The sequence below is a fragment of the Benincasa hispida genome, chromosome 6, assembly GCF_009727055.1.
Source record: "Benincasa hispida cultivar B227 chromosome 6, ASM972705v1, whole genome shotgun sequence".
Lineage (NCBI taxonomy): Eukaryota > Viridiplantae > Streptophyta > Magnoliopsida > Cucurbitales > Cucurbitaceae > Benincasa > Benincasa hispida.
Genome location: NC_052354.1, coordinates 23747041 through 23759930, shown reverse-complemented (window position 1 = coordinate 23759930; position 12890 = coordinate 23747041). Strand labels below are relative to the sequence as shown.

Here is a 12890-nt window from a genome sequence, read left to right as displayed (position 1 = left end):
TTGAGGACGTCCGACGAGAATATGGAGTGAACATTACCTATGGACGGGCTTATCGCGCTAGAGAGTACGGATTGGTGTATGCACGAGGGTCGCCAGAAGGATCATATGCTATTGTTAGGGAATATGGCGAGGCACTTAAGCTTGCAAATCCAGGTATCATATTTGAGGTTGAAGTAGAGGAAGGACAATACTTTAAGTACGTCTTCATAGCACTTGGTTCGTGTATCAAGGGTTTTCTAAACTATATCCGCCCAGTAATCGTTGTTGATGGGATCCATTTGTATGAGAAACACAAAGGTATGTTGTTAATACCAACGTGTATCGATGGAAATAACAACATATATCCTATCGCCTTCAATATTGTAGATGGTGAGAACGTTACATCATGGACTTGGTTCATGACTCATTTGAAGGCTTCAATAGGAGACATTCCAAATCTGGTGATTATATCTGATAGTCACATCTCAATTGCAAAGACTGTTGCAAGGATATTCCCTGATGCATTTCAATGCCTTGTGTATATACCAAATCGGAACAACTTGGTGGACAAATTCAAGAATAAGGACATAATCCCACATTTCTACCTAGCGGCGAAAGCATATAGAATGTCTTACTTTCAGATGTACTGGGCTAAGCTCCATCAATATCATAGTGTGACGATCTATCTTGAGGAGGTTGGATTATAATGGTGGGCAAGGGTTTATCATGTCCATTGTAGGTATGACAAGATGACGACAAATATAGTAGAATGCCTCAATGGAGTGTTGAAAGATGCCCGAGAACTACCAATCATAAAACTATTAGAGCATATCTACGAGTGGCTACAAGGTTGGTTCTATATCTGACGTACACACGCAATGGCATGCACCAACATTGTAATTGATTACGCAATGAGTATTCTTAAGGAATCAGAATTGATGTCTAGAATATATCGTGTTTCTCCGGTGGATATGCATATAATTAATGTGAACGATGGATATTTGAGGGGGTTGGTTGATCTTCATTCACGGACATGTACGTGTATGGAGTTTAATTGCCTCGAGATCCCATGCTCCCATGCAATATTTGTAGCGACCCTAAGAAACATTAATGTTCAAACATTATATGCAAAATGATCTACAGTTAACTGTGTGCTTGCTGCTTACGTCGAACCAATCTTCCCAATCGGACATAGTCAAGAATGGGTTGGAGATATTGGAGATTTTGAACCAATTCTACCACCGCAAAAGGTAGTAAGTGTAGGTCGAAATCAACCGTTAGGATACCTTCAATTGGAGAGGAGCCATGAAAAATACACAAGTATACACGATGTGGTCAGAGAGGACATAACAAGAAAACGTGCAGACAAACATTGATAACACCTGGTACTGGCCCATCTAGACTAAACAATATGTTATTTTCGCTTCATTTTTTTTGTACAACACCAATTATACTATACAATATGTAATCTTAGCACCAATTATACTGTACAAATTTATACTATACAATATGTAATTTTAGCACCGATTATATTCTATATAACATCAATTATACTGTACAATATGTAATTTTAGCACCAATTATATTATGTACAACACCAATTATACTGCATAATATGTAATTTTAGCACAAATTTATCTAAACGATCGCTTAGTTATTTATTTGCTGAATTAAATGTACAATACCAATTGTATTCTACAAATCTAACATAAATTTATCTAAACGATCGCATAACGAAACCTAAACGACCGTTTAACAAAAACGAAACGATCACATAACAGATATCTAAATGATCGCATAATGATATCGCAATGATCGTATAACAAAAACTAAACGATCGTATAACAGTTAACCAAACGATCTGATAATGGATATCTAAACGATCGCATAACAGTTAGCTAAACGATTGCTTAGTATTCTCTAAACGATCTTTTAACAAAAACTATACCCAAAATATATAGTTTTCATTTATCTATTATATCATTTATTTGTAACTATAAATATATGAAAGCATCTTAAATCTTCAAATGTTTAAATTTTCTTTTCATAGCTTTTATAAGTTCTTTATAGCTCTAATGAATGCCTATAACTGCATCTTTTATAGCTTCTTGAATATGTGCATATTTTTATTAATATACCTTGATACACATTAAAAATCAAATAAAAAATATTTATAATCCGCATAATCAAAATGTATATATATCTAAATAAGCATTTATACAAGATTCATATTACACAACAAAAAGAAAAAAGATATAATAATGAGTTGAAACATTTGAAGATGAAACAAAACACTATAGGTTACATAACATGTTCATAAAAAAAAAAAAAAAAATCAAATAACTCCAACTTAGTTATGTTTGTGGTCTAGACATTGCGTGTACTATTAATAGTCCTTCATCAGACTACAAAAAGTCATTAAATAATATAAGTTAAGTAAAACTATTGAACTAAAGAAATAAAATAATAAATAGATACTACGTATATACTAAAACTTTGTTAGTAGATGCACTACAGCAAAAATGGAATTTCATGACATTTATAAACTGTCACAAGAAAAATTTGTGAGATTTATTTTTTGTCATTATATCCCCTATAAATGTATGAATATAATGACAGTTTTGAAAAAATGTCGTAGGTAAACTTTTAATGACAATTACCAATTGTCAATAATGAAACTTTACTAACATTATTGATAAACTGTCACAGTTAAATTTACTCTGACAATTTATAATTGTCATTATTAAGCTGAAATTTTGTATACTTATGTAGTCTTTTAAGTATTAACGATATTTATTAAATGTTTGCGAAGACTATATAGTGACATTTTTTTCTTGTAAAAAATACTTATACCATGCAATTTTTTATTGTGAAGCAAACCTAGACCATGACATATATTTTAGGTCAACAAATGTTCTATCATGACACATCTTTATTGTTCATAAATTTCATATTTTGACACTTTTGTTCGTCAATAGAATATATATTTTTTATTGTTGTTATTTTTTTTCAGTCTTGTCATTACACATATAATTTTTGTAGTCTCAATTAATCATATTTAAATACAAAAAGGAAAAAAACATAAAAAAAATATCATATATAAGTTATATATAAATTGATCATAAAGTTGATAATATTTAAAAAAAAAAATCGACTAATCACCATTGGTATAGGTTTTACAAGAAGCCACAAATGACTACATTATATCAAAGTTTTGCCATTAATCCTTCAGGAAACCTTATAAACATCATCTATTGCTTCGTGGCTTTGTTGCTCCAATGAATTCTTCCAAAGCCTAGTAATAAAAAAATAATCGTGCTCCCTCTTCTGTCAAAAACTGGACAACTCCTTCGGACAGTAGCTACTGATTCCAAATTCCATTTCTTTATTGAAATCATTTACAGTTTGGTGCATTTTAATTTCGTCATTGCGTTTAATCGTTAAAATGTATGTGGATGGTTTGTTGATGGATGTTTCGGGGTAGTAATCTCTGTTTTTGGCTTTCTTTTTCAATTATAAAAGTTAATTTATGAGGGCCCCTGCATTTTTGGCCATTAATTCTTGCAATCGAGTCTGTAATTGTTTTAGTTTTAAGTCATTCGTGAAGCTTCAGACGTGAAGGTCGTTGTGCATTTCGATGGAGAAGACGAAACGATGGTCGCATTGTGTAGCTAGAGCTAAATGACCGTTTACATTTTGTTATGCGATAGTGTAGAGTTTTCTGTACGATCATGTAGAATCTACTAAATGATCGCATAGCTAATGCTACGCGATCGTGTAGAGTTGTCTACTCGATCGTGTTGCGTTGGCTGCATGATCGTGTAGGCGCTCGAGGGGTAAGCGATCACGTGGTATTTGATACTCGATGCAAGGTATGTGTGCTAAACGATCATGTAGACTAGTATGCTCATCGCTTAGTCAGTAACTAAACGATCACATAATATACAATACTCGCCGCATGCCACTCGATCATGTAGACTATCATGCTCATCGTATAGTCTTTAGCTACACAATCGCATGGTATACGCTACTCAAAGCACGTTGCATGACTGCGTGGACTTTATGCTCATCGCATAGACCAAAGTTATGTGATCATTGTTACACGAACGTTTATACTCGACGCTCGTTGCTCGACGATTAGGAGATTTGCTACACGATCAAGCTGCAAGACTTCAAGGCGAGCGGTTCAAGACCCGGTTTGCTTGTTTCGAACCAGTGGACTCAACTTTTGTAATAGTTTAGCCTTTATTTTTCCAGTTTTGAGATTTACAATCTCAGTCCATCAACTTTATTTAAATATTCATGTGATGTATGTTTAGTATATATGCCATAATATATGTCATATAGTTTTAAAACCCAACATAGGTTATGCATTTAGTTTCATGCATCATTTTATATTATAAGTGTTATAATATATTAGTATGCATGATTTAAATTATATTAAGCATGCTTATGCATCATATAATATAAGAGTTATAATATATGCATGCATTATAGCATATCCATGCATCATTTATATTATAAGTGTTATAATATAAAATTGTATGTACATATGGAATGTATGCTATAGATTAATTCATTACTTGTTTATATAAAAGTTATATATTAGTAATGATGCACATTGCATGAAGTATGACACTACCTTAGGTTCATTTATAATGGTTATAATTAACTTATGTATGTCTAGCTTGCAATGTTGTTTGGTTTTAATTGTTTCATTTTTTTTTATAAATGTTATAATAAATGAAACTAGAATTAAAATCAATAATAAAGAGTTGCATGCACACTTTAGGCTTTAATCATCTTTCGGAAGTGTTTTAAAAATCTGATAGAGATAGACCTAAGATCACATTTCTAATAAGATTAGAAATTTAAGTTTAATCTTTTAAATCGGTTTAATAGGATTAAATTGATTTCTAATAAAAGATTAAATATGTAACAAATGTATCTATAAGGGACCTTTTGGCTAAGTCTGGTTCTGGCTAGGTTGGGGTACATAAGTCGATGGAAACATCGCACCCCTACCTGGGAACCTACCTAGAAAGGTGAATTAGATAGATTTGTTACATGCATGCAAATTTAATGAAAGTCTGTTAAAGAGTTTAATAAGACTTGAATCAAAGTTGTCTAATCATAAAAAACAAGTATTGTTTTTTAGAAAATTAAACAAATCACTTAGATAAAATCAGTAACCGGAATTTCTAAGTTAATGAACCCTAAGTAAAACATTCAGTTGAAGGAAAATGGAGTATATGGTACTTCACTTTTACCTCTACACGTTTCACCCTAAAAGTGCACACTGTGAGATTTATCCTCGGTCTCGAGGCACCATGGGTGTCCCCTTACGGGTCACATTTGGGTAGGTCAATACCAAGGTGAATGGAGAGAGTGTTCATAGTAAGTGGGAGTGGGACATGTGACAACATATCCCTCGGTCTCTCTCATTAGGTTGGATAAAGTTTTTATGCATCGCCTCGTGGCATTATTGGTGTCCCCCTAAAGGATGGCAGTTTTGCACAACTCTTTATTTGGTCTCCAGAAATGGATAGGGTTGCTTTAGTGTCTTATCCTAATCGTCTTTTCCCTAAGGTTGGCTCATTAGAGTGGGACTCTCGGACCTAAAATGAGAGGTTATACTTACACAGAATTGTTAAGGATGTTAACGAATTCTGAATCGGACAATGGTGACTATTAGATTCAGTTACAATGAGTTGTTTCTGTCTATTGGTTGAGAATATCTCATTCCAGTGAAGGGACACTTGATCACCGTACGATGACTTTTGTCCTGCCTCACTGAAGCATCATTGCAAAATAGATGTCACTTAGGGTACACTAGACTATTTTGCTAAAACTTGATTGGTTTTCTAAAATTGGTTTAATGCAAGTAGACTTAATTAATTTTGTTCATTTTCTAGAAATTTAATTATGGCTACCGTGACTTTAAGCTTACTTGCCACTGATAAGTTATCTGGTGAAAATTACGCTAGTTGGAAAAACACCATAAATACGATTTTGATCATCGATGATCTCCGTTTCATCCTTATGGAGGAGTGTTCTCCTATTCCACCTCCTACTGCTGCTCGAAATGTTTGAGATGTATATGAGCGATGGACACTGGTGAACGAGAAGGCCCGAGCATACATCTTTGCCAGTCTTAATGAAGTTTTGGTCAAGAAGCATGAGCCCATGCCAGTGCACATAAGATCATGGAGTCCTTGAGTGGAATGTTCGGACAACCGTCCGCGCAGCTCAGGCAAGACGCTCTTAAGTATATCTTCAACTCACGGATGAAAGAAAGGTCATCTGTTCAGGAACATGTTCTCAATATGATCATCCACTTCAACGTGGTTGAGATGAACGGGTGTAGCATCGATAAGGCCAATCAGATTAGCATTATTCTGAATTCTTACCAGGCATGACACTCTTAAGTACATGTTAAACTCATGGATTAAAGAAGGCACCTGCTAACCTACAACCTATTGCTCCTAGGGGTAGGCAACCAGTGAGGGTTGACAAAGGAAAATGTTTCCATTGCAACCAGGATGGTCACTGGAAGAGGAACTACCCCAAATATTTGGTAGAAAAGAAGAAGGCCAAAAAAGATAAATATAATTTGTTTGTTTTGGAAACTTGTTTAGTTGAGAATGATGATTCTTTCTGGATTATTGACTCTGGGACCACTAACCACGTTTGTTCTTAATTTTAGAGAATTAATTTATGACGGCAGCTTGGTGCTGGTGAGATGACGATGCGAGTTGGAACCGGGCACATCGTCTCAGTTGTGGTAGTAAGAGATCTCCGGTTAACTTTACAGAACAAATTTCTCATTTTGAATCATGTATTTATTCCCAATTTATAGAGGAACTTAGTGTCTATAAAGTGTCTGCTTGAATGTAAATATCAACTCTTTTTCTCTTATAATAAAGTGTTTATTACTAAGAATCATATTGATATTTGTTCTGCACAACTGGATAGTAATTTGTATGTGCTAAAGCCGTTACCAACAGATGCCCTCCTTACATAAAGATATTGAAAACTTTCATAACTCAAAATAAGCGACTTAAAATTTCCCCTAAGGAAAATGCCCAACTTTGGCACCTAAGATTAGGACACATTAATCTCAATAAGATTGAGAGGTTGGTGAAGAATGAACTTCTAAGCGGGTTAGAAGAATTTTTTTTTACCTGTGTGTGAGTCATGTCTTGAAGGCAAAATGACTAAAAGGCCTCTTATTGAAAAATGTCATAGGGCCAAAGAACCTCTAGAGCTAGTGCATTCAGACCTTTGTGGTCCGATGAATGTAAAAGCCAGGGAAGGTTATGAATATTTCATCACTTTCACTGATGATTATTTTAGATATGAGTGTGTTTATTTAGTGCAATAGAAGTCTGAATCTTTTGAAAAGTTCAAAGAATTCAAGGCTGAAATCGAAAACGCATTAAATGGAATGATTAAAACACTTTGATCTGATCGATGTGGAGAGTTTTTGGTTTCGTCTTTCTAGAACTATTTTATAGAACATAGAATAGTTTTCCAACTCTCAATACTAGGTACACCTCAACAGAATAGTGTATCAGAAAAAAGAAATAGAACCCTGTTGGATAATGGTTCGGTATATAATGAGTTACGTTTCCTTACCTGACTCGTTTTGGGGTTATGCAGTGGAGACTACAACTTATATCCTAAACTGTGTTCCCTCCAATAGTGTTGCCAGTACACATTTAGAGTTATAGAATGATCGTAAAGCTAGTTTATGTCATTTTAGAATTTAGAGTTGCCCAACATATATGCTTCAGGCTAATCCTAAGAAACTGGAACCATATTCAAGGTTATGCCTATTTGTAGGCTATCCCAAGGGATGTTGGGGATGATGCCCTAAACTCTCGTGTCCTGTAGTTTGTAAATACAGTTTTGTACGAACGCTTGTGATGTAATATATGATATTTTCTTCATTACTTGTCTTTGAACATTGGATGTTTTATTTGCTTTACCACAAACCAATAAACTAAAATCCCTAGTTGTCATTATATAACTTAAGCATGAATATAGAAACATACAAGTGGATCATGTCTTTAGTGATAACCAAAATGGTCTGTAGTATATGGATATAGGAAGGAAACCTTATCCTGGTAACACTATGAATGCGGTCCACTTTGTCGAATAGTTACAAGTGTTATGACTTGCTACAGATGTTTTGAACCTAATCATTCATGTGGGGACGTACGAGCGGCGACATCCAATACAAAGAGTTTGTATAAGATCTGAGCACGAAGTGTTAAAGTCTCGTTATATAACATCATTCATGACAGAGACTTCACTTCACTAGGATGACAATAGGTAACATGACCTCAATCTTGAGTGAGTTGGGAACTCCTGGTTTTGAGGGCGATCTTTTAATTTCCATGGGTGCGAGTGGCCAGGTCACCAACTCAAAACTGCCACTTTGGAGATTCATCTGATTTGGGAGCTGGAAACTCAGTTACACAAGATATAATTCACTCCTTCCCCGAAGCAGGGGTAAGTAGATAGATTGCTCCCTTAAAGGTTGATCCCGGGGCTTGAACGATGTGGCACCACAAATCTTCTCATCGCGGAGAGTTGTCCACACATAGTAGGACTATATTGTATTATTCATTAGAGGGATCAGTAGTACTTAAGGGGTTGGATGTAACTATAGGGGCAAAATGGTAAATTGACCTAGCTGTATTTACGAGCATCTGTGAAGGGTTATCGTACTGTTGATTGGTTATATCCAATGGACACAGAAACATATCTGTGGTAAAGAGAGTTCAGCTGTCGATCTTTAGTGGAATGTCTGACAATTAACGGATGGTAGATATTTTGGCTAAAGAGTTGAGTCGGCTATTCACGTACAGTTGGAGCTTCGAGCCATAGATCCATAAGGTCCCCTTGGTAGCTCAATGGATTCAAGTTGAGAATCAGTTTTTAGGTCAGTTTGAAATGTTCAAATTGACAAGAGGGAGTTCGATTATATATGATATAATTGAACTGGTTAATTATATATGATATGATTGACTTTATGTATAAGATACATAATTTGGAGGAAAATAAATATAAATATGATTTATATCTAGTGTAGGAGAAAACACTATGGTTTATATGTGATATTAGACTATAGGTAAATGAATGTAATATGATTATATTTATTATTTTACTTTGACAATTATGGGATAATTGTGCACGTCGTTTTCTCCGTAACCGTGCGTTAGTGGGAAGTTCCAGCCAGTTTACGTAACTAAAGAATAAAATGAAAATCATTTTCATTTTGCAATTAGATCGCATAATTTACTCAAGTAAAGTGTATGCTGCCTATCGCTTAGTAAAATCAGAGAATATACGATAGCTCAAATTTACTACACGATCACATACATGCGTGTGTATCTTTCTAAACGATCGCTTACGTTTTACTAAATGATTGTCTAGCACCGAGCATTTACTAAACGATCGATAGATGATCGTTGCCTTTTTCCTACACGATCGTGTATTCCCTACTAAATGATCAAGCATTTTGTCTATAGGATAGACTAATCCTTCTCCCACTTGCTTGATCATTGTATACAATCTTCATATCCTCCTATCCTCTACCAAATCCCAACAGAGCCCACTCTTTGGATTCTCACATCGAGAATACCGAGGGTTCCAAGTGGTCGTGTCATCCCGATTTCCTCTGTTTGTGTGAAGATCGTTCATGAGTAGACGACTTGTGGAGTTGTTGGATGATTGCTTGATGTTCTAGCGAGAGCGAGAGCCATCCCTTGGAGAGAGCGAAATTTTGGTGAAGAAAAATTCTTCAACTGGTAAGTTTTCTTGTTCTCATGTTGTTTAATTTTAAAGCATGCCGGTAATTTTGTGGTTTGATGTATATCTATATGTTTGAATGTAAATGTGGTAATTCTATCATAATGTCTTTGGAAAGATCCACTTTCGCTTAGAGGTGCTCTTGTATAAGAGTTTCTTCAAGGGAACGAGAGGTTATTTCTATGATCTTGTATAAGAGTTCCTTCAACTGGTAAGAAGTGTTTATATCGACAAATGTTACTTTTCTTAAGAAGGATTATATAAGGAGCACACACCTAGAAGTAAAATCGTGTTGAATGATTTTTTCAAAGAAACTACTGAAACTTCAACAAGAGTTGTTGAAGAGCCTGGTACCTCAACACAAGTTGTTGAAGTAGGTTCATCTAGTAGGTCAAATCCAACTCAAGTGTTTAGGGAACCTCGACATAGTGGGAGGGTTACGAACTCACCTATTCGCTATATGGGTTTAACTGAAATCCAAGCTACAGTAGCCGATGGCGAGGTTGAGGATCCATTATCTTACAAGAAGGCAATGGAGGATGTTGACAAAGATGAATAGATCAAAGCCACAGAAAATATAACTGTGTTCTATGTGCAAGAAAGACAGGATCTTGCGCTGGCCGATTTGCCCCTTGATTTCCTTCGGGCCTCTCGTTGTTGTTTTCCATATTTACTCTTCTTCGCCTGATTCTGTTCTGACGTGCCCACATGCGAAAAGTACGCTCGATCTCTGGGTCAGCTTCGAATTCTGGATCAGCTCCAGTATTCATAAACTGTCAGCCTGCTTTTCGCAATAAACAGATAGTACAACAAAGATCTGTCCTGTAAAATACCACAAAAGTATTAAACACTAACTGTTACCAATCCCCGGCAACAGCGCCATAAACTTGTGAGGATGAAAATAGCCTTGTCTCGTAGTTCTCCCAGATTTACTCTGTAAGTCTCTTCAGAACAGCCTCTCTCCCTGTATCAATATATCTTTGTATCTGTTTCAGCGAATTTGAGGAAGCTATTTATAGACAAGACCTTGGCTCTTTGAAATTTTGGTCCCCACTGTTTAATTATGGGAATTCCTACAATGGCGTAATGAAAAATTCCTTTCTATTCCACTGTCAATCCGTCAGAATTGCACAACAAAAGCTGTACACATGTCAAAATCGCCCACGAATGCGTTGCTCTTCACATCTTCGATCTATCGCTGCATGCGGTGTTGTTTTTTATTACAGCATGTGGTTGAAATGCGTTGATCGCTAAAGCTCTTGATCGATTGTCGCATGCGCCATCATTGCGTTGATCGTCTCTTTGTTCTTGATTGATGGGCGCATGCGATGTAAATGGGTTGTACATTTTGTCTTCGAGCCACTAACGCATGCGGTGACCTATTTTCTGCAAAACAGAGACTGAAACATTCTATTTCGCCATCGCAATGGTGTTAGTGGGTGCGTTTACGACATTTCATAATTTTAGTATTTCTTAGGCAATTCTTATGCTATCGACGCAAATTTCCTCTCTTTTTTCCGCAATATCTAAATAAAACAACATAAATAACTTGTATTTCTACAAGTTATCAACGATCATGTAGGAAAAATTAAGCGATCGTCTATATGATCGTTTAGTACATATCAGGAGCTAAACGATCACTTAGGGAAAGGTAAATGATCATTTAGAAAATTGCGCACGAAGGTGTAATCGGTAAGTGATCGCTTAGTAATATCGTATATGTAAGCGATTGTGCAGGCACTATTGTATAGACACTAATTTTCTAAGCGATGACACTCTCTTTTTCACAAAAGAGAGATCTAAATAAACAACATAAACTTGTATTTCTACAAGTTATCAGGATCATGTAGGAAAAATTAAGCGATCGTCTATATGATCATTTAGTAAATATCAGAAGCTAAACGATCACTTAGGGAAAGGTAAATGATCATTTAAGAAATTGCACACGAAGGTGTAAATCGGTAAGTAATCGCTAGTAATATCGATATAACGATTGTGGGCAAAGCCAACTTATTGTATATAGACACTAATTTTCTTAAGCGATGACACTCTCTTTTTCACAATGTCTGCGCATCTCATGCTTACACATCATCAGCTATTTATGCATCTCAAAATGAATCTGTTCAAATACACTCATCCGTTATTAGAGCAGAAGAGATGTCGTCCATTTCTTTATAACCGTCCAATGAATGTGACTCATCATATTCATAACATATAAATTAATATCATATATGAATTATAATATTTCCTCCACTAGATATAAATCATATTTAATGGATCCAATTCATCCAAATAATGTATCTCATACATAAAGTTAATTTATATCATATTTAATTAACTCGTTCAATTATATCATATATAATCCAACTCCCTCTTTGTCAATTTGAACATTTCAAAATGACCCAAAAACTGATTCTCAACTTGTATCCAAGCTACCAAGGGGACCTTTAGAAACCTATGGCTCGAAGCTCCAACGGTAGTGAATAGCTTGACAAACTCTTAGTCACGATATCCACCATCCATACTACCAAGGCATCCACAAAGACTGACAGTTGAATCTTCTTTCCATAGACAATTCTATTCTATTGTATATAACCAATCATCAGGTATGATGACGCTTCATAAATGCTACAGTAATTTACAGGCAAGCCAATTTACTATTTGCCCCTGTAATTAAATCTTCCTCCTTAAGTACCACTGATTCCCTCTAATGAACATACAATATAGTCCTACTATGTGTGAACACTCTCGGGCCATGAGAAGGTGCGTGGTACCACATCGTTCAATCTATCTATTTTATTTATCCCTACTTTGGGATAAAGGAGTGAACTCAATCTTGTGAAGCGCGAGTTTCTAGCTCTTAAATCAGATAATCCTCAAAATGGTAGGTTTGAGTCGCGCTCTGCCACTTGCACCCATGAAATCATAAGGACCACACCTAATGGAAGGAGTTCTCAACTCACTCAGGATAGGTCATTTTACCTATGGTCATCTAGTGAAGTAAAGTCTCAATTCATGAAAGAAGTTATGACAAGAGAGAAAACACTTCGAGATTCAGGTCTTATACAAACTCTTTGTATGTGACGCCCCCG

At 35.5% G+C, this 12890-nt stretch overlaps 1 pseudogene; it reads left to right on the top strand.

Moving 5' to 3' along the window:
- The first annotated feature begins 857 nt into the window (after positions 1-857).
- LOC120079164 overlaps positions 858-12890 on the top strand; it is a 52842-nt pseudogene continuing 40809 nt past the window's right edge.